Below are 23944 nucleotides of genomic sequence, written 5' to 3'. Positions count from 1 at the left end.
AAATAATAAAAATTGGTCCGTCGTCCAGACTGCGTGGCGAGCCACCATTTTTACGGTGAACTTTACGATCGAGAACGGGCTGTGGTGGCGACGCGACGCGACGCGACGCGTCTCGCAAACAGTAACACGCGCGGACTCCACCCAGATTGCCGAGGGGAGTTATGATCTCCTCAGACGTCGGGCTAAAGAATGAATTAGCTGTTCAAGGCCGTTCAACGCGTGTTCCTTTGTTGCACGGTGCTCGGCTGCCCTCGACGCTCCCTCTAAGGACCTCTAAGAGAGTATTGTCGGCCGAGCCTCGCCCCGAGGTCTCTTCTGGGTCTTTAGCACCCTCTAAGCGCCGTATTCAGCTTCCTGTGTGGGGCGCGCAGCGCTAAGAGGACATCTAACGAAGTCAGGAAGGATGGTTACGAAGTTCCGGAGCTCGCAGATGAATGGGACCAACCGGGTTGCCGAAGTAGGGGATGAGTCAGGGATGTATGATGCAAACTGGGAAGGGCTTGAATTCAATTTGTTGCGAACAGAGTCAGAAGTCTAAGGAAACGCGGAGGAGGTTCGAAATTTGATTGCGACGACGCTGATACACCGAGAATCGGGATAATGCGATTCGCAACCGGGACAGGGACCTTGAATACTCTGCGAGCGACGTGCCAATTATTGCGAAGGTGTCTAGCACTTGCGACGGAAGAGTCGGATCAAAATCTATCGTGGAGATTAGAAATCATACGCGTGCGACGACGGTGAGAACAAGAAGATTTTTAAGAATTCTTTTTCAGAGTATGTGTTAGGCACATAGCACTACATTTTTTAAATACTTGTAAAGTACATACGTGTCTAAGGGTCTTATTTCACTATACTCTGTAATACTCTGTAATGTGTAGACAAAAAGATAATGCGATGTGAAATTACTGATGAATTCATTTTTCTTTTTAATTTTGAATTACACCACTTGCATATTTATGGGCACATGGTCACCGTAAGAATAGCTGCGGTTGTTAAACCGAGAAGAAAACTTGAAGACGTTCCCCGGCTTTGTTCCCACTGGGCTCGAGACGCGGCTCCATTAGGCGAAGACTGATTGGCGACACAACCGATTAATCCTGGATCACGGAGGAGGGTTAGAACTCCTAACTCGGGGGACACGATCTTCCGTCTCTACTAGGGTCTATAATAGACTCCGTGCTCATCCGGAAACACGCGGCGCGCGCGGCTGGTTTTAGAAAAGGGAAATCTAGCATCCTGTCAGTCGAGCCGTGTCCCGCTAACGCGACGAAATTTAGAAGTACGGTGGGCGCTGTGATTATCGGTACAGGCCGGAGTTTCTGTCCCCGTCGCGCAAGGCTCGTTCTCCTCCCGCAATAAACAGCGCGAGTTTATCGCGCGGACACACGCTGGCCACGCTTCTAAACGCGTGTGACTTAAGCCCGCGAGCACGCGAACACGCGTTCCATCGAAGCGGTGGACCTTTGAAGCTGGCCCCGGCAACTTTTACGCCGGCGGGATCATTCGTTTCGTTGACAGGCTCGCTTTTAGACCAGCAAACGCTCCTTCGCCGCTTAAACTTGACACCCGCCACCATTGTCGACCGACTGGGACATCACAATACGAATCAATCCGACTGCTCGCCGTCCACAAAAAGATGAATGAACAGCGGTTGTTCGAATATTTACAGAGAGGACTTTATCATCCTGGCAGCTTGATAAGTCGCCCTACCTCTTTTATTAAGTTAAGTTGTTAAATATTTTATTAAATAAAAAAAAAATTAAACCGACTTCGAAAAAACGCACTAAAAAGTATAAAATAATTTCCATTTAATATATGTGATTACACACGAACTTAAATACAATACAAACTTTTCGAAGGCGGCGCAAAATTGAATATTTTCGACACTGGAAATTACGAAAATCCTTAAATTCTTGTAAATACTAATATATTTATATTTAAATAATAATATATTTGCGCCGCCTCCGAAAAGATTGTATTGTATTTAAGTTCGTGTGTAATCACATATATTAAACGGAAATTATTTTATACTTTTTAGTGCGTTTTTTCGAAGTCGGTTTAATTTTTTTTTTAAAGTTTTTTTTTATTTCACACTTTTTTATCTGTGTTATTATCTCTGTCAGCCGTCACATTCCAAATCGTAATTTATAAATATCTGAAAGCGGCAATCGATAGCGGTAACGGCGTCGCGTCGTTACTGTTCCTAATGTCTAACATTCAGCGGAGTTCACGACTGTATCGCCACCCTACATTTTCGCAAATAAAATCGTAATTAATAAAGAAATGTAAAATTTTTTCGCACGGGAACATCCTGGGAACATACTCTACAAGATGCAAAAGGTTTCGTTCCGATTGGTCCATCCATCTCGACGTAATCGGTGAACATACATAGAAAAAAAAAGCGAAAAAGAAGGCACATACAGATCGAATTGAGTAACCTCCTCCTTTTTCGAAGTCGGTTAAAACAGAAACAAGTGTATGCAACTCCTATGTCTTGTAATTAACACAGACAATTTTTGTTTTGTTATTTCATACAATTTATACTAATCAGTATGAAAATTTTCTGGAATATTCAATGACGTTGCAAACTACAGTTTCAATCCATAGCTTTTTACGCCGCAAACGTAAATGAATTCTCTGATCATCCAAGAACAGAAAAAGTCTACGATAGAGTTTTAAAGACGTAAGGGGGTGAAAGAAAAATTATCATTTGCGATAAAACTAAGACAACGAGACGTTCTAAATCCTAGAACAATGCAAGCAGATTTTGATGCGTTATTTTAAGCGATGAAATCTAGCAAAACGATTACACGGAAGAATTTGCGAGTCTCCGTATAATTCGTGAATAAATTCAGCATGGGTCGACAGTCGTTACTCGGTAGGAAAATTGCGAAACAATAGATCGTTGCTCGTGGTCTCTGAATCGACGCCCACGCATGGAGTACAAGTAGCCAGTTCGGCGTCCAATTAACACCAATATATTTTCCATTTAAGTGTTTCCGCTGTCACGCGTAACTGTCCGCGTGTACCGTTCTTCTCACCGCAAGAAACGACATCTTGTATTGTAGAACTTGCGTATAGCCGGAGCCATGGAATAAACATGCATCGACGAATAAGCGATATCCATATCGGAATACCTATAATAAATATAGTCTATTGAGCTCGGAACATTCTTGAACAATATCAATCGAGGGGACCTTCAATCATTTCACAATTTCTCTTTTAACCCCGTGCACCATGAATTCTGAAAGCTTCTATTCAATTACACCGTTACTTACTACTTTAAAATTTATACAAAGGAATGTCAGAAGATCGTTAAATGAAACGGTTAACGGTCGATTAAAAATCAGTGCGGATATCAATATTACTAGAATCCATTCTCGTCCGTCCTGTGCTTCAATTTCCCACATTTCTCTCTTTTAGCGAAACAGCAGTACATAGTTTATTGTTTATGAATAACACACGAGCGAACTCAACTTCATTTTACTTCTCCTAATCGCTGTAATTCGTTCAAATTGCATATCTTCGGAAACATTTTGTGGGTCGCAAGAAAATAGATTAGAAGATAAAGGAAATTCTTCCTCGTCATTCTCAGAATCATTAAAAGGTTTATCAAATTCCTCTAACAAATTCTGTATAATTTTGTAATATTTTTTCGACTGAAGAATAGCTTCAGCATTTTCTGGCACTAATGTTTCACTCGATTTAAAATGGGGTAAAATAAGCTTCACAAGATTGAAAATAAGATTGGTTTACCTTTTCGTAAAGCTGTAAATTATCTTTATAAATCGAAGATCGCGGGCCGCGCTTTGGGGACGCCGGAATAGGACCAACGACAACCGCAATTATTTTCGCAGCAACCTAATAATCGAACAGCGAACATTCCTGTCAAAGATCTCAGTCGCGGAATGACTTAATAGTTCCGAACAGGTTTGCGTCGGTTGGAGATGGCACGAGGCGTCGATCGAGTCGATTTCCGCGGGAAACTGGAGTCACCGGAACGCTCGAAAGTTTCGTCGCTGGTTGCAACTTCGAGGCTGGTGAATTACTGTCGGGACGTTACGTTCGGACGGTAAATGTCAGGCATAACTTTGATTCACAGACGGAATAAATTCGTCCGCGGAGAGAAAAGGAATCGTCGCGTTCGTTATTTATGGAAGCGCGACGAGCGGTTGCAACCTTTTCTGGAGGTTTTACGACGCGACGGTGTTCGCGACCATCATGCGTCGCGTCGGTCCCACGACCTCTAATCGTTACGCAAATTGCCGGTGTTCCGCCGGACAACGCCGAAGAGAATCGTTCGAATTCCGAAGGAATCGGTCCGCTCAGGAGTCAGGGCGGACTCGGGCCGTAGAAGTAATTAATATTCATGGGGCCGGCGTTGCATGGACATTGCTGGGTGTCGTCACGTGCATGGAAAACGGTTACACGCGAAAGGGATATTAAAAACAGGGGACCGGACCGGACTGTCTCCTCCAATAGACATTTTAGACACTTTAGAACGTCTGGCTCCTACGAAAAAATCCACAGAAACAAGTACACAGTGGGTGTGAAAAGTATTCGTGCACCCTCTGAAAACAAATAGCCTCTTTAAAATTGGACCGAACCGCTCGAGTTTGTTTTCGGATGTTGGGAGGGTTCGTTTAGTAGGTAATGTGTAGAAAATAAGAATTTTCTACCTGAATTACAGCAAACTGAAATGAAATAAAAATATTATAACGGTGTTTTTTTTTAAATTCGTCGAATGTTGCTATCTCGAAGAAAATAGAATGGGGACTACAAAAAGAAGAATTCATGAAAAATGATGAGGGGAAACAATGCATAAGAATGCCTTGCACGAATGTCTCCATTTTTCGGCAGGTCCCAGTGTCCAGAAACGACGAAAAATTCGTGCAATGCCCGGAGCGGTTCTTGTTCGTTTTATCGGTAAGTGCATGGAGGACCGTGTACGCTTCGTGAATAGATATTCGAATGATACCGAGAGTCTTGGTCTACGCTGCGTCAATTTATTCCGATAGCTATCTTTATCGAGGCGTTATAATCGTTGGAACAGCGCGATGTGTGGTATTTCTCTTCAGGTCATGAGTGGACTACGGACCTTTATGCATGTACAGATTTTTCAAGTACAAGAAAACGTGTATAGTAAGAAACATTAATAACATCCCTGCTCTATTTATCCACGCGGAACTAGTTCTTCATCGTGGTCTTTATAAAAAATATTCATCCACAGATGTACAGATCCACAGTCTAGTCATGAGTGATGATGAGACTGCGGATGTTTATGCAATTTTTGTGGACGAATTTAAAGAAAGTGGAATAAAATAGAATTTTATTTCCGGTGGTAGTGGCCTTTGCAGATCTAGAGTAAATAAAAACTGTACTAAATTCTGTTGAACTCGATATTCCAGCATTTTTTAATAACATCCAAAATCATTGAAAGTTTCAGTGGCTACATTAGGTGCTCCTCAATGAACTTCTTGATATGTCAGATCGTTTGGTGTCCGTTAATTAACACTAGGTTTATGGAGCACCGAAAGCGACAATTGTACATTGCTTTATAAAAACAACAGAAATATGTCTATCCAAATGTTCAGCCATTTTGCTTCAACGATTAAACGAATATTTACGGTGGGGTTCTTAATCATCGCGTTCAACGCGCCACTCCTTCAGGTGTCGCAATGTCAAAAGGTCAACCGATTGCCCAAATCCGTCCATCAAAGTGACAGCGTCGACGGACCGTCCGCTTCTGAACGTTTCACATTAATCCTTTAATATGGAACCACTTTCTACGATCTCTACGCTGCTTTCACAACGCTTTGACTCGTTCAAGGAATCGAAGGAGGTGACGGTAGCCACACAAGCCGCCTTCAATTGTAAATTTAGTCCCCGTTCAGACGTGAAAAAGAGAGAAAGAGAGGGAGAGACGGGACTAGAGAAACGTTGCAAGCTCTCGGCACGTCAGATGTTTCCCCTTGAATGGCTCGCTGACCTGGACAAAGCAGTTTTCTCACATAAGCGTCGTCTTGTCTTTTCACAAGTATGTCGCGGCCGATTCTAATAGCTATACTGTTTTAACTGAATTCCTGCAAATGCCAGATTTAGCAGATTCGTAAGGGATTAAGGACTTTTTTCAGTAATTATTAGACTGCGGATGTTTATGCAATTTACAATGTTTTTAGACGAATTTTGAGACAGTGGAATAAAATAAAATCTTCTTCTCAGTTAGAGCAGTCTTTGTAGATCTGAAGTAAATAAAAATTGTATTACATTCTGTCCAACTTTATATTCTACCATTTTTTGAAAATTTTCGGAAGCCGAAAGTCTAGTAATTATCATCCTATGGAATCTTCACGACAGTCCTTTGCATTTTTGCTGTGTTGCATCAATTTGACTGCAAGGGGCACACGAATTTGCGAGAACGAAGTAAAGTACCAGATTTCTCGGGACATCCGTTCCATTCTGACGATAAGTAATCCAGCTGGTGTACGCGACAATACCCTTGTCACGCTTCTTCCGAGTCAGAAAATCAAATCAAACATCATCTCGAAACGCTGAAAGCGTTTCCACGCGGCAGCCTCTCGAACGCCTCCGACCGCGTATAAGCACACCGTCAAGATGTTATTACAACAAATATTATGTTTAGGACACGTCCCCGACCGTAAGCAGGCCTCCACACTTTCCCTGCATTGAAGGGCTTCCTGCTCTCTTCTGCCTCGACCCTTATTTTCAGGTGCCTTCGAACGACGACATTCATCTCGACACGAAAGAATGTGGAATGACGGAGTGTTATTCACGGTTGGGTGGGGAATCTGGGGCCAAGTCACTACACCGAACAAATTTCTTATTGGTTCTTCTACTTTCGTTTCATGGGATTACTTGACCATGCCACAAGCCGTCGAGACAATTTGAAATTATTTGATTTTCAACGGGTCTTTTCCATTAAAAGTAAAATATGACGTGTCTATGAAAATGTCTATGAAATTTAATAAAATTATAACTAGAACAGCCATTTAAAAAATGACATCTTATGAATACCATTATCAATTATTCTGTATTTCAAAATTGAACGCGATTTTTCAGGCAATTCCGATAATGAGACAAACAAATGTTTGAAACAAGAGTCAATCAACATTTGGCGGTCTACAATTTTTGAAATGGTTAATTGTAAATAAGCAGCATAAACGAGAGATTCGAGGAGCTGAAGTTGGGTGGACCACCCTGCACACATACTTCTGTTATTAAAATGTTGTTGTTCGCTATATTTAGCGATTTCGGTAAAAGCAATGGCGAAAGAGGCAAAGGGAAGAAGATTAAAAGTTGTTGGACTCGGGAGCCGCACGTGTCGGGTAGAATATAATCCGGATCGAAGCACAAACAAACGACCGGACGTGATGAGAAACGTAATCCGAGTCGCGGATTCTCTCGTCTTCACGATCTGTTTTTTCTTTTTTTGTGGTTTTTGTATTTTTTTTTTTTTTTTTTTGAACGATATATTTAACCCGGTCCGCGTCTGTAACGTTTCCCGAGCGTTTAAATCAGTCGTCAATTCGCGGCTAGACAGATTTTTCCAAAGCGTCGCAGATGTCGCGGTCGCGCTTACACCACTGCATCGATCATCTTGATCAATTGCCTTTAATCCACGCGTGATACGCGGCTCTAATCCTTATCTATGGCTCGGGATACACGCGTTCCCGTGGATGGGATTCGAATAGAAAAGCGCCACGGTACGCGGTGCTAAATAACAAACCACCGGCGGAAGATTAATCGACGGTGGTTCTGTAAAGGTTACACATAATCACGTTCTATCTCCGATGTGCACGGTCCACAATTACCGAGGAAATGTTCGTCGAGCGATTCGAACGCGGATACACTATGTTGCGGCGCCGATGGACGCCGATTTATCAGCCGATCCGCGCGGATAAATAATTATTATAATGCCCGTAAAACCTGATAAATCTGCCGACACGTGTGTACTCCCACGTGCACTCCGGGACAAAATTTTTATTCTAAAAGCTTTGGATATTTTTCTTTTAATTCTTATTTCTCGTTACGTTTTCCAGTTTGATTGTCGAAGTAGCATGACGATAAGAATGGTTCCGCAAGTTCCCGTTAATGACGAATGTCTTCATTTAATTAGAACCGGCGAGGATCGATTGGTAGATCGAAGTGAAGATTATTTACGGCGCTTCCCAATGAATCATGCTGTTACTAGACTCAAGCTGGTTAACGTGGCTTCATTACGCTTTCCTTTGTATCTATCGCTTCTATCAATTAATCCACGTTCGAGCAATCCATGTTCCCATCAATTTCAACTCTCTTTTTCATCGATTTGATCGATTCCTGCGAACCCCGGTAAAAACAGGATTCATTAAGAGGGTTTCCTATACAGTTCTCGATACTAATTATCATCATTCTTCATTGCGTCGCGGAACTTCTCAGGCTCGTTGACCACAACATGTTTCTTCGAACTTGTAGCGAGAGGTACGCTCTCATACATTACCACTCGTGACTTTTACTAGGATGACAAATTTTCTATTCTTCTAATCAATTACATATCGAGAATCTTGGATTGAAATACGTTTAATTATTTCCTACACTAATAACTGGGATAGTTATTGAGACATAGAGTAGAAAGTCGAATGGCGTTCCAGGTGAATAGGAAAAAGCGCGAACGAAGAACTTCGCCGAATGTTGAATATTTCTGGAGGTGTGTTTGGAACGCACACGAAGAAAAGGGAAAGAAACATTGTTTATTTATTCGTTGACGAGCTTGCTCGGAACCTGCGACGAGGGTTGGCGCGTTCGAAGAGACGCCAGCGCCCCCACCGAGAAATTGTTTACGGGGCAGCTCTTCCAGCGGAATAATTGGAATATTCCGAGGAAACCCCGGCACGTTTGTCCCATTCACAGACACGGGGCTTCTGTTTTCAATATTTTCTGCGCTTGGGTCGCCCGAACTCCGAAACCCTCCTACCGGAGGGTGTAAAATGAAAAAAAAGAAATACACGACACGTTTACAAACTACATGCCGTGGAATTTCGTGGCAGCATTGTTCGTGCTGGTTCCATTTTAATCGTTTCGCAAATGGGGAATAATAATATTAGCCACTCGAACAAGTCTCTACCGTTTACTAATAGATGTCGGAAGTAATTGTACTTGTGTGTAATTTGAGCTGGCGAAGCATGTACGAGTATGTTTGAAAATATTCAGAAAGAACTTGTTCGTTACATTTTTTATATTTGCTGGTTTAATTCGAATAATAGACTTGTTCTAAATCACCAGAAATGTTCTAGACTATTGCTAGACTCTTGTTAATAAAATAATTAGACCGCGGATGTTTATGCAATTTGCAATTTTTGTAAACGAATTTTAAGAAAGTCGGATCGTGTTTGGTCTCGTTTTAGTCAGAAAAATGTCACAAATGTGTAGGTGCAAGTTTTATAAAGATTAGAAACGAAACGCTTATATTATACATATTACGCTTCTCAGCGGACTCCAACACGGGTCTGCTCAGGGACAATTATCTGTCAGGGATACTATTCTTTGATTTTTGCCGAACGTAGAAAAGGACAGTGGAGATCAAGAGGCCCCGCTCGTCGAGAAGTGTAAACATAACTAATCCGATGACAAAACTTCTTTATTTTCATTATTTATTGATGGGACTTTGACCAACATATATATTCGTGGCACTTTTCTAATGAAAATGATACAAAATATGATATAATTCCAATTATATTTACTTGTGTAATGAACGATGAAAGTTTTCGACGCAAAAAAGGACATCGTATGGGAAAGAAAGTCACGCGGAGATTCCCATACGCTGTTCTCTTCCATGTAAATATTCTTATATTCATTGTAAATATTATCGGAATTATATCATATTTGGTAACATTTTCATTTAAAAAATGCCACGAATATGTTGGTAAAAATCCCATAAAAAATTAATGAAGAATAAAGAAGTTTTGTCATTGGATTAGTGTGGTCTCACCGATATACCCGAGCTGTATGATGTCATACTTCTCGGCGACCGAGGCCGCTCGAGCTTCGCGGCCCCTCAAGAGGGGCCCACCCCTTAGGAGTGGGGATAGTTCTGGGACATTAGTCGGCCAGACATTTGGGACATTTATCGATAAAATACTGTATACCGAGTCACTACCGCGATTCCTCCTGGCGTATTGTCCACTACCTTTTCTATGTTCACACAGCATTGAGGTCGGTCGTGTTTGGTAGTCGAGCGACGGATTGGAAGGACACGTTGGTCCGTGTATGCAGGACTGATCAGACGAAAACAAGGATCGCCAGAAGACCGATCTGACACGGTCCGTGAAGGAACTGCCAAATGAAATTCCATTAACGACGCTAACTCGCGGCACGTTGGCCGACTGGCGATTTCTGTCGCGGCCTGATATGTATGCATGCGCGCGTGTCCTTTTACATATGCGCGTCGAGCGCCTAAGCGCCTCCCGACAGAACGGACACGCGATTTCCGATCGATGTTTTTCCAAGGATGCTGTAAAAATGGATTCCGTCGGGGAGGATATTTCTTGTCGGAAGAAGTGTTTGTTCTCCCTCTACGCGACACTGCGTCGGGCAAAAATAAAAAAATCAATTTCTTGTAAATGTATATCTGTCTACATGAACGCATTGCGAAGCGAGATATCAACCCTTTGCACTCGGAGCTATTTTAACTCAAAAATTGAACATATCTTCCAATCTAGAATATTTCCATTCCCTATGATCTTAGAAATTTTATGGATACGAAATTGGTATAATACCTCATACAATACCTAAATGTTTCATAACGTTTAATAATGTAAACAATATTTAGAATAATGATACAGCAATTTTTAGGGTTCAATTCAAAGGGTTAAACAATTGATAACCTTGAAGTTTTTTTACACAAATTTCCACCAAACAGAAGGCGTCGAATCGCGTTAGTCGCGTATCATTTATTTCCACCCTGTATTGATCAGAGATATGCAACGACCAGTTGAACAATTCAAATTCAAATCTTCGCCTTTCGATAGAAGCGATCACGAACATTATGGTTGGATTCTCTTCCGGGTTCCCCCGCATCGGGATCAAACTTTTCCAGAAGCAGCCGGCGCACCCAGTCGTCTCGAAAATCCTCGAATCCTATTCATCGTGCAAAACGGTTAAATAAACTGGTCGCGAAGTGTCTCTCGACGAGCGTTTCGATTGAGGCGACACCACGGTCGCGTCCATAACCGCGCGCACCACCTTTCGAGATTATGCGAGTATTTAGCGATTTGCATTTATATTTGAGTCGTCACAATGCGTCGAGCCATTGTGCGCCGTCTCCGCGTGCATAATCGGCTAGGAACGACCGGGGCTTTGTAAATCGGCGTGGCGGGAGAGGCGCGTGCCGTTTTTCAGGAATATTTTTAAAGTGCCCTCCGGTTCCCGATCGGCAAGAGGCAGAAACAGAAGAACGGCGGGATGCCAGACGGGATCAAAGTTCTCCCGTGAAAAATCCGACGGAACCGTTCGCCCGGAGGAATCTTCGGCCCGAGACCAGACTTCTCTCCTCTTCGCTTCTCTTTGTCGCATATTTTCAACCGTGATTCACGCGTCCGACTCCACTTGACTCGAGACCGATGGAAAAATTAACGTCACTACGCACGGTGCGTTGAAAGTTGGAAAAAAGTCCATTTCTTTGACGTAGTTTTGAAGGTCCGCATAATAAGCTTTCCAGTATTGTCTTTTTTACTTGTACACCCGAAAAGTACAACATAAGATATTTTTTATTACATCATATATTATAATATGTTACGATTAGACTGCGAATGATTCTGCAATTTGCTATTTTTGTAGACGAATTTTAAGATACTCTAATCAAATAAGATTTCATTTTCTGTGGTAGTCACCTGCAGGAGTTGGCTATTAATCGATATTAACATTTTAATCATGATTGATTGATTAATGTGTACGATCAAAAAAAGAAATCATCGAAAAATCGACGATTGATTCAGTCGATTGATAAAGTTAATCGTCAATCGTTGATTAAAAGAAGAAATCATCGAAAAATCGACGATTGGGTCAATCGATTGACGAAGTCAATCGTCAATCGTTGATTAAAAAAAGAAATCATCGAACAAAAACATAAAAGCACGTAAACAGAATTTATATTATAGACCAAATGACAATACACCTAAACTCAGTTTACATTTTTGTCAGTATTCATATATAGTTTTGATTCCATATTTCATTTCGAAATTTCAGCACTTAATCATTAATCAATTATGCGATTGACGATTCCAATTGAAAAGAATGTAATCGTTAATCGCAATTAACGACTAAAAAGTAGAAATTTAATCAAACAATCAATAAGTATTTAATCGTTAACCGCAATTTTTTAACGATTAATAAGTATTTACGTATTAACGACTAAACTAGGAGATGAATAGTTAATCGCGATTAACGATTGAAGTAGAAGTTTAGTCGGCAATCGTTGATTGAATTTTTGCCCAGCTCTGGTCACCTGTGTTTAGATCTAAAATAAATTAAAATCGTACCAAATTCTGTTGTATTTTATATCCTAGCATTTTCTGCAAATTTTCAAAAGCCGTAATTGCATAAACATCCGCAATCTAGCAGTGAATTTTATTTTCTCTGGAATTCTCTGACCAATTGCAATTTTCCAAAATTTCTTTTCATGTAGTAAACTAATTGTCCTAACGTCTCAAGAAAGAAATTCGAGTCGTCTGGTCCAATATTAAAACAGTGATCGTCTCTTTAAGATTGTCCAAATGTTAACGGTATCTCTTTGTGTTTCATTCAAGTGTCCAGAGCTCCCCCGCCTTTCAATTTCGTCCATGGAATTGTAAATTCGTATAAACGCCTATAAGCCGAACGCTGTCGGATTAAATTCGACTCGAATAGATTTTCGTCCAAGTGTTCGCGATCCCGATATAACTCTGATTGATCGTCGGAAGCGCGAAGACCGCGCGCTCCCGGCGATATTTCTTAATTACCGAGTAATTTGAATCGATCGAGGCGCATACGTTGTTGTTTCGCGTGGTTTATTGGGTCGAACGATAAAACGGATAGAAACGATGCGCGCCTGGCCTTCGTCCGCGAACGGGTATAAATAGCCATTAAACGCGGCTACTTGAACGAGCCCGTGGCTCGCATCGTAAACTATAACCGAATTGTAATAGATTGTCCTATGATTTATGATAATGAACGTGTCGGCCCACGCGTGGCCAATTAAACGATTGGGGAGGCGGCTGGAGTTTTCTCCTCTCGCCATTCACCAACGGCGAATAGTTGAATAGTCACCAGTCGTAAACAGAAGACTGTAATGAAATGATGATTGATTTACGAAAATGAAGTCGTTAGGTTTTTACGGTTTTCGATACGGCCACACCGCTGATGATCGATGGGAGAAAGTAAGTAAACATTGCTAATGAGTATTTGTATTTGCTAGGTGGAAACAATTCATTCGCGTGGGTTGCGCTGCGCCTGGATGAAATCGGGAAAAAGTCATTAGCAGGGAATCTGAAAAATAATCGTCGCTCGAGGTGATGAAGTCGAGTTTCTAACACCATCGCCGAGATCCGCCCTTCCTTTTGTTATCACTTTCTTATGCAGACAGGCGTTCTATCCACTTTCACACGCAAGCTCTTCCTTTATAAATTATTATTCAGTGATATAACAAAATAGGTACGATTTTAATTTATTTCAGATCTAACCAGGCTACTACCACGAAGAATAAGATTTTACTTGATTCGAGTTTTCTCTCTCTCTAAAATTCAAAATACAAAAATTGCAGAATGCATAAATTTCCACAGTCTAGAAATAACACGAAATCATAAAAAATTGAGTGTGACTTTCTGGCTTTTCAGCGAAATCGCGTGACGAAATTTGCTGCTGACTCAAAGCTAAGGGTATTCGAAACAGACGCTGAACTCTTTATAGCTATGTTTTATGAGGTGATGCTATTGTCCGAGGTTACTCAGGTTTGTTGACTTTACAAGCATCATAGTTCTATTTCTATTGATTCGGAAAGCGACTGCAATCTTTCTGCTAGTACTGTAAGTAAGGGAAAGGAAACGTGTGTTTCTAAAAATAAACGAACAAAACCTTGGAACTATCTAATAACGATGGTGACAATAAATCTATTTCAGTGTCAAATGAAATTGAATACACAGTTTAAAATTGTCAAATACTTCGCGAGAATTGTTGTATGCTCCATGATTCTAATTTTAAACAATTCTTTTTACCAATTATATTGACAATAACGAAGCACATTAATATTACAACATGTAATGCATATTTGATTTATTTTTGCACCAATCTAATAAAACGTCTGGCAAGCAACGAGCTAGTTATCGTCAATGGGAAGTTCAGCGCAAGAAGCATCGATAAAAGGTGTATTTGTCCTGAACGAGGGCAGAGAGGGCGGAGATCGGGTTCGAAAGGACCCGAGCATCGATTCGCAGAAACGGTCGCGTCGACGAAGTTTCGAAAAAGGGAGAACTGCGGGCTGCTGCCGCTTAAAAGTTCCTACGAAAGGGCGAGTTCTCGTGTAATGATAGCTTGCACGGGAAATTACGCTGCGTTTGAACTCGGTTTCCTCTGTCTGGCTCCGCCCCCGCGCCTCAATCATACCCAACTTGCAGGAATCCGATACTTTCGCGACATCGATATTGAAATTATAGTAGAGAGATAATCCACACAAAATTAAGCTATGACATTATAATTAGGAAACGATTTCCAAAATCGAGTAAATTTTTGTCAGTGGGGGCCGCGTCAGAATCCGGGATTTTTTAAATAATGTTTTATTCACGAATGGGTCAACATTTACCAATCATGGTTCAGTAAACTTACGAAATGCTTTTACATCAACGTAGAGCACGGTGAACATGAACATGGTCTTCGCACGTTAAGTTATTCTTTTTGAAGAGTAACTCCTTCGAAGGTCAACGTACAGGGTCTGTCCGGAAAGTAATACGACCACATAAAAAAAATCTATCGAACATATGAGTAGAAACCTTTAAAATTCCTCAAAGTAGGACCCTCGGGGGTCGACACAGTTTTTCCAGCGCGATTTCCATGCTTCGTACGCTCCCCGGAAGGCGTTTTCTGGAACCTCTCGTAGTACACCTCGCCGCAGCCTCTTTGACGCGTTCCACCCTTTCAAAATGGCATCCTTTCAGCACATATTTAATTTATGGAAGCAAGAAGAAATCGGCGGAAGACAAGTCAGGACTGTACGAAGGTCGAGGAAGTGTTGTGATGTTATTTTTTGACAGTTACTCGCGAACTCGCAGGTAGGTGTGGCTGAGCGTGTTGTCGTGGTGAAGCACCCAGTTGTCAGCGATCTCTTTTCTGACGCGGTTGACCGTTTGTTCGAGTCTTTTGAGCACTTCCAACTAAGAAGTACCGTTTACTGTTTTCCCTGTAGTCTACGGAAAAGTTTTGGTTGGAAGTGCTCGACGAGGCTACGACGAGGGTACTACGAGAGAGGTTCCAGATAACGCCTTCCAGGGAGCATACGAAGCATGGAAATCGCGCTGGAAAAAATGTATCGACGCCCGAAGATCCTACTTTGAGGAATTTTAAAGATTTGTACTCGCATGTTCAATAGATTTTTTTAATGTGGTTGCATTACTTTCCGGACAGACCCTGTGTTATACATGGTTGAATTGGTCTTCCCAATCTCTATACATATATAAAAATGCAGTGCTGACTCATTCACTGATCAACGCCCAGGCTAAACCCTTGGATCTAGAAAGCTGAAATTTTGCACAGAGGTTTCCTTTATGATCTATACAAGGGATAAGAAAGGATATTTCGAAATTCAACCCCCAAGGGGGTGAAAAGGGGTTGCAACGTTTGTATGAGGAATATTTTGTTCGTGGTCGGGGATTTACTTCATACTTGGTCTTAATGCTCTTTGATATAATTAATCAAACACCTGTTTCGGCATTTTAAAAAATTGATCCCCTAAGGGGGTGAAAAGGGGGTTTGAAATCTAAGATGACGGCATGACATAAAATTAAAACTCTATAGGAGTGAATGGGGGGTTAAAAGATTTTATGGAGAAACAATATCAATTTCCGAGGGCATTAAACAGTTTTCTATGCGAGCGAAGCCGCGGGCAAAAGCTATGTACCAGGCAGTTGATGATCCGCCGAAAAACGACGCTTAGCTATCCAGACTCGGGGGCCGAAGCCGGAAGAGTCGGTAGTGTCGAGTAGACGAGCATTCAGCGGGAAGAGCAGTGTTTCTGAGTCGTGTGCGCGCGGCCACGTGCGTACACACGTGGAGCAGAAATACCGGCATAGAGGGAAAGAGAGGGTCGGAGTCTCGTGATCTGGAGGGAGAGAAGGAGAGAGATAGATAGATAGAGAGGGAGGGTAGCGAACCGAAGCGAGACGAAGAGGCCTGGCACTCGAAGCCCTATGGCTCGTCGCTCGAAAGAGAGCTCAGTGCTACGATGGTCAGCAAGCGGACAAGTCGCGGCAGTGGAACCGTAACTCCACTAGGTTAAGCTGACGATCCCTGGTCCGCCGAATCGGTCGATCGGTGGGACGTACAGATAGAGACCGAGAGAGAAAACGCGTGTCTCGCTTAATCGCGCCTAATTAAGACGATTCCCTCGTCCGCAACGCGCATGCACTGTCATTGACCGTCTGCGGTGTCCGTTCGCCTCATAAATCATCCAGCTTCCCTCCGGACAGAGAAGCCGGCTAATTGTGTCATGGTTCTCATACACGAATTTATTTTCGTCGGCTGCCGGACTGATTAGCCCGGGAAATCAGTTTGCAGTTCGCGACGCACCGGCCGGGAACGCGGATCGTTTCCTCTCCCGGCGATCACGGTCACGGGACACGTTCTGTACTTATTCGGTTACCACGCGGATAGTTTGTGTGGTTGTTGCGTGTGAATCGTGGAAATCCATCGTCGAACATGATCGAGAGGGATTCCGGAGGAGCTGGCGCCGGGAGCCTGTAAAGTGTTCTCTCGCAGACCTGGAAGATACACCACGTGCTTCGCCCTCTATTCCACCGCGGAGAACACCACGTGGCCTCTGACTGTCACCACCCTTTCTCGTAAGTCTGCGGTCTCGTTTCTCCAGTGTTGAAACGAAAGCATTACGTTTTGAAAATTAGGGAAATTGTGCGGGAACTTCGAAGCTTTGTTTTAGAGCTTCGCGTGATTTGTCAAGAGACTGCGGATTTTATGCATTTATAACATCTTCGACTTTCTAAAGCTTTGCATAAGAAAATGTTTGTAACTATCGTAATGTATGTTGCCTTGCGATAATGACAAGACTGCATCTATTCAAGCTTCATAAAATTGCTTCAGACAATTCATGATGAATATATTTCTGTAATTAAAGTAACTGTATTTAAATAAACGCATTCAAATTATTGAACGAAGAAACAGAATATTTTTATTTTTCATAAAAATCTGCAGTCTTGGTACGTCTCTCGCATTCGCGTCTAATATAATACATAAAACTGCACAGTCTTCGAAGTGCTCGTCTTCGCTCCAGACAGTACAGACACGCTACTTCCTTTGCTACATACCATACATATATCCTGAAGATGCGGCGTGCATGGGAGCTTTCTAACAACCGGAAGAATTGCTTTTTTAATCGAATTCACACTGAAAACATTGCAAATTACTCTTTCCAGAAATATTGTATTGCATAGCAAGCATTGAGCCTGTTATAAAGCTATCTTAATCGTTAGTGCAAGATAAAGAAATAGTGAATCGTTTGTATTGTTCATTATTCAGTACATTGTGATCATTCCGACTGAATTTGCAATTTTTGAAAAACTTCTTATGTGGTAAACTAATTGTTCCAACTTCTAAAAAATTAACGTCCTTTCAAAAGTGTCCGAATATTACTGTGGTTCACTGTATATTATAATTAGACAGCGGTAAAAACATTAGAAGAATGTAAAAGTACTGTTATACTATTTTCATCGTATTAAACATATTAACGAAGCAAATCAATTTCCATTTCACTCCAGTTTATTGCAATTGAGATAAAAGCTTTTTAACAAACATAATAGTGTGAATTTAATAATAATAGTACATATTATTAATACGCGGTTTGGACTGCGACGCACGGAGTGCGCAGTCGGCGGATCGGTATCTGGAATTCGCGTAACCTTTAGCATCGGGCGTGTAAATATTCTGCGTGTAAATGTAAATAGATGGAAGATCGAAGGAAAGCGAATCCGATAGAAAAGATCGTGACCTAGACGAGCGTTCCAGGACGAAATGCGTCGTCGTTGTTCTCGGAAAGCGAAGACCACAAGAAAAGAAAAGCCTCGCCTCCGTGATCCTTGGCGATCGTACGTCCTCTAATACGCAAATCCTCTCGTGACGTTTCTGCGTACGGGTACGAGTACACACATCGAAACCGGATATACAGCCGGCTGGAAACAATGTGCGGCGTCTCTCCCGGGGACTGACGTTTCGATACGCAATCTTATTTAAGAGAGGCATAAATAATTGCGCACTCGAACCGTATTAAGATACGAACTTATCGTGAAAACGACCAGAAAGCCGTGTCTGCTCGCGATAACCGACGAAAATAATTCTTCCCCGGTTGACACCTAACTTTTTCACAGCGCCGCGTCAGTCCCGTGAAACCTTCCACTCGGGGATCCCTGCTTGGTTCACCCTTCGATAGCGAAAATCAGGCGAGATGTAATCCTATTACATGTAATTACGCTGTAATCGCGACACTGTGGATCACTGATAAAATCCCGCTTTTATTCACTATTTTTAGAAAGCTGCTTTACAAGTTTCTTTAGGCTGAGCAGAGTAAAAATGATAACGACATTCAATAATAAAATCACTGTTAAAAAAGAGTATTAATAAAATCTCATTTCTATAGATTGTTTTTAGAAAATAATTCACACACTCCGTTAGACCAGTTAAGTCAGGAGACAGGACTTTAAAGATCAGCTTTGGGCACTTTAAAATGACGTACATACTATACTAAATTTGAAGATTGTAATTTCTTAATTGAATCGCCACCTAACATTTTCATTCCAGAATCAAAAATTCCACACGACCTAATATGTGTAACAATTTATCAATTTATTTGCGATGCGGCGACACAAGAATGGGAACTTCTATTTTACATTAGATTGCGCGTGCAGGTCTATAAAAATATAGATTTGCATGAGACTGTGCGGTGCACCGTTGTTGCAAGTGCATGAATAATCTTCAGTTAGACGACTGCGGTCGTAAAGCCGCCAAGTTAACAGGTTGAAAGCAAGAGAAACTGGCTGGAGACAGACGGTGCCTCTCGTTTCGTATCTCCAGGATCAGTTCTCGAAAACCGGCAGCGATCGATCGATTGATCGATCGTTAGATCGTTCGGAAACGATTCGTTCGGAGACACCGATGATCCACGAAGTAGCGAACGGGGATCGGTGTGAATGGCCTATCCCAGAGACTGCGTTCGTTAGCCGACCACTCGCTCGTATAATTTCTGGGCCGTGCGTAATTCAACGCACTCCCACTTACGTCACGTGATTATATCGTTTCCGCGGCTGTTTATATAGCGTCGTTTCGCTTTTAATTGTACCGGCCCGTATTGTGTGTCCGGCCGCGGAAATTGCGGTGCGCCAGACCCCGGCGAATCGCTTCCGAAACTGTTTTGCCGATGATTACTTTCGCCCGAACGACGAGCCGAGAGTGCAAGGGGGGAATCCGCGATCGAGAAACTATGGAAACTATGGGAACTATGAGAACATTCTCCAAATACCATGAAATCGTTGAAAAATCAACGAGCGTACAGAGTTTCCGGATTGTTTCGATCGGGCAGGAATTCTACAGTCCGGGACAGAAAGACAGCATGTCATACATTTTTCAAAGTTTTCTAGTCAAAATTACAGGTGTGCGGGGACCCGAAAGTATTTCTACAGCTTCAGATTTTTTTATTTCTCAAGGATTCGCAAATCCCTCGGCAAGAAATAAGCTTTTTGTAACAAGACACGGTTTCAATTCGCGTTGTAATTCCAGTTCCCGAAGAAACAAATTCTCGTCCAGACCCGACCAATTTGACTTTTCTATGTTAGAAAGTTCGAATTTTGCAAGTGACAACCTAATATCTAGTTCACAAGATAACAGGACATGAACTGGATACATATAACTGCGTGTCGGCAGCTCGTTAACTTATTCTTATTGTATCGCTACAGTTGAACGACATTTATAGAATTAATCAGTAATTTCTTATCACAGAGAACACATGGGATTGCCCTGCTAAATGTATTTCAGTCAGATAGCCAAGATGCATGTCATCGATCTGTGCAGTACATACCGCCGGTGTTTACCTTATGGCGTTATTGCATTGATATTTATTTTTGTTAATAAATTTATTGCTGACGCGTGCAATTCATCCCTTTACGTTTAAATGAAAATAGATACACTTTCTCGATACTTATTATTTTAACATGCACATTATTTTCATTTGAACATGAAGTATCGTGCGAGGTTTCAAAATTTGAAAACTAGATATACGATATTGGTATGCAATAATTAAATATGCAGTAGAAAATAAATATGTACATAACTGACGATTAACGTCATGTTTTCTTAATACTCGCCGCTTTCACAAAGTACACATCATTTTCATATTCAGTATTCGAATTTCGTAACGTTGCACGACATTTCTCAATCTCCAACAGAATCTTGAAATAACAGACACGTCAATGTTGTCGGTGTCAATTTCAAAGTGTCTTCCAGTAGACGACTACACCATGTTATTTCGCAAGAGTCGTCAAACAGCACTCCTTTTTTTCTGAAACAGATGTTCCCACAATCTTTCCGTAATCAAAAAGTGTAAACTGTTCCGGGAAATTAAGTTGCTTCGGTTGATAACAGGCGCCACGATCTTTCACAGCTCACTCGAAAACACTTCTAGGAATTGGTACTGCTCTTCTTTTTCCTGCCGCGATATACTTTCATTGCCTGGCATACCGTACTTCTCAGATATGCTTGGTGGATCAAGATTCTTTTTCTCCGACGTCGTGTCTTTTTAACCGACTTCGAAAAAGGAGGAGGTTACTCAATTCGATCCGTATGCGCCACTTTTTTCCGCTTTTTTTCTATGTATGTTCACCGATTACGCCGAGATGGATGGACCAATCGGAACGAAATCTTTTGCATCTTGTGGAGTATGTCCCCGGGGTGGTTCCGTGAAAAAATTTTCCTTTTTTTTATTCCTTACGATTTTATTTGCGAAAAATGAATTATTTCACCGATTACTCCGAGATGGATGGATGGACCAATCCGGGCGAAACCTTCTGCATTTTGTAGGGTATGTGTCCCGATTGGTCTTTTGAAAACAAATTTTGCATTTTCTCATTCTTTGCGGTTTTTATTGCAAATAACCAATATGACCGAAAAACCATCCTACGGTGTTCTACAAATTCTGCTCGTTCCACTAAAAAGTGTGAAATACAAAAATTTTATAAAAAGAAATTAAACCGACTTTACAAAAATGCACTAAAAAGTATGAAATAATTTCCATTTAATTTATGTGAATACACACGAACTTAAATACAATACAATCTTTTCGGAGGCGGCGCAAAATTGAAAATTATCGACACTGGAAATTACGAAAATCCTTAAATTCTTCTACATGCTTTCACATTTTAATGTATCTTGTCTTCCCACCTACTAATTTCCAAGTCCACCATATTGCAATGAAATCATAATCATCAACATCTGTCATTTGGAAAATTTCTAATTTTTGCGCCGCCTCCGAAAAGATTGTATTGTGTTTAAGTTCGTGTATATTCACATAAATTAAATGGAAATTATTTCATCCTTATTAGTGCGTTTTTTCGAAGTCGAATTAATTTTTTTTATAAAATTTTTTATTCTTAGTTTTATGTCGCATCTGTGCAGGCAGTGGATAGAATTATCAGTGTTTATCCACGAATCATGTATTTAACAAAACATATTACGTGAATTTTGCAATTTTATCGTCAATGGAATACCGTTTACTTGTAAGTGTGTACGATTCCCAGTCTCGAAGATAGCGGAACAGATTCGAAGAACTGGGATTTCGACGGTTCCAGCAACAATCGAAATGTTTTCGGAGGCGCGTATCGAGAACTCGGGTCAAACATATCGTTTCTAGTGAAAACAATCAGCAATAGAGGAAGATTTATGGGGTTCGTAGATAGCTCTGACTGAGTCATCCGCAAATAAACCTCGACTAGGTGAAAATCCCGCGCAATAAATTGGGTATTTGCGGAGGATCGCGCAGAGAGGGCGGATCAAATGTTTCCTTGAATTTCGCTGACTAAATCTTCCGCTGTGCTCATATTTTATGGGACAGAAAAACTTCGTGAGCTCGGAGATAAACTTCATCTTATTCTAAAGCGCGGCACTTTCGGGAAACCGAGATATTCTTCGATTTCAACAAACAGAATATTTTCGAGAAGTAGTTTCCACCATTGGGCAGAGTTCGCTGAATAATTTTCGTAGGTTAGTGAATTATTTAATGTAGTCGACAAATTACCACTGGGATGCAGTGAAATGACCAAACTAATCTATCAGTAGACTACGGATTTTATGCATTTATCACAAAAATGTGTAAGCACAATTTAAACCAGTGAACATATTAAAAAGATTTAAAGTCATCAGTGTATTGTTTTCAACCTAATCAGATAATTAAAAGAAGAAAGAAATTTTTAATTCGCTCCTCTGTCTTGCAATCAATGCAAACATATTTTATTTTGCATAAAGATCCGCAGTCTATCTATCAGTTTCTCTTTAAAGTAATTTTCATGTACAGTAGAAGTACAGTTTTAAAGTTATTTATTAATAGATTGCGGATCTTGATGCAATTATAACAAAATTGAGTAGATGAAATTCAAAATTGTTGGAAAATTTTCAAAATTGAAGATGTCAATATACGATTTCTCTATTCAAGTCATTAAGGGAGGAAATAACATTCAATTTGATTTCTACAGTTAATTTTGAATTTTTTATCTGTTCACAATCTTACCTTTCCATTTTTGTCAAAATGCATTCATACTAAAAATATGGATGGACAGATTTCCGTCAGCTTTACGAAGCAATGTGAAATAGTCGGTTTCAGTGCTCCGTGAACCGGGCGTGAAGGTTGCAATTTTGTGATGGCATGCGGTAATCCGGTGTAATCAAGATCGCAACAAATTCGAATCGACAGCAATCTCGCATAGTCGGAAACTGAATGAAGCAGTTGAATGAAGCGAATTTACTATTTGCGACGGGGCGAGTTCCGCGAATCCTTCGATTTCCTCGTTAAAGAAGCCGGTCGCGTACTCGTCGGGACAGTGGGAGCGAGTGGGATGAAAAATTCGCGCGCGCTTGCGAACGATCGTCGCGTCGTTTATCAATGACTCGCTGCGGCGAACGAGGAATCACGGCCGATGAAGAGGGATCGTCGATCGCTCGTTCCCGCCGATTGATCGGTGTTACGATCAGCGGGAACGTGAGCGGTCAAAGAAGACGCCCATCCCGAGCACGAGCAAGCAAGCAAGCAAGCAGGCAAAAGCGAGCGTGCGCGCGGTGAATGACGCGCGCCATGTTAGTATCTTCATCTATTTCAGTGGATTGCCTTGTCGGAAGTATCACTCGACGCCCAGCTTCCTATTGTGATAAAAGCGGGACCATGGATCCGTATCTCGTGATCCCTGTGCCGTGTCCGAGCCGCGAAACGTTGGCCGACGTTGACAGACGCGACCACGAAAAACGATAACCGAAGTGAACATAAAAGATTAAAAACCGAACAAAATGAATATATAACTTTATTTTGCTTTCAACGTGCCAGAAGCATTCATTAAGGAAAGTAAAATATGCAATTTGCATAAGCTGACGCAGTCCATTGCTTAAACATGTCTACATTAACCTACCTTAGTCGTCTATTAATATTCTATGATGCAAA

The 23944-nt window shown here is 41.4% G+C and overlaps 2 protein-coding genes across 3 annotated transcripts in view; one reads left to right on the top strand and one right to left on the bottom strand.

Annotated features, from left to right (window-relative positions):
* Positions 1-23944, bottom strand: part of LOC143210198 (mediator of RNA polymerase II transcription subunit 20-like) — a 153860-nt gene that overhangs the window by 83685 nt on the left and 46231 nt on the right. The gene's annotated exons all lie outside the window — the stretch shown is intronic.
* LOC143210193 (facilitated trehalose transporter Tret1-2 homolog) overlaps positions 1-23944 on the top strand; it is a 129455-nt gene that overhangs the window by 68483 nt on the left and 37028 nt on the right. The window contains exon 1 of one of the 2 annotated variants that reach the window (XM_076426834.1): positions 16155-17084. The exons of the other annotated variant lie outside the window; for it this stretch is intronic. The gene's annotated coding sequence lies outside the window, so the exon portion shown is untranslated. Of the gene's footprint in view, positions 1-16154; positions 17085-23944 lie in introns of those variants that run through there. 2 annotated transcript variants of the gene reach the window in all.

The sequence above is a fragment of the Lasioglossum baleicum genome, chromosome 7, assembly GCF_051020765.1.
Source record: "Lasioglossum baleicum chromosome 7, iyLasBale1, whole genome shotgun sequence".
Taxonomy (NCBI): Eukaryota; Metazoa; Arthropoda; class Insecta; order Hymenoptera; family Halictidae; genus Lasioglossum; species Lasioglossum baleicum.
This window is presented reverse-complemented; position numbering and strand designations above follow the sequence as displayed.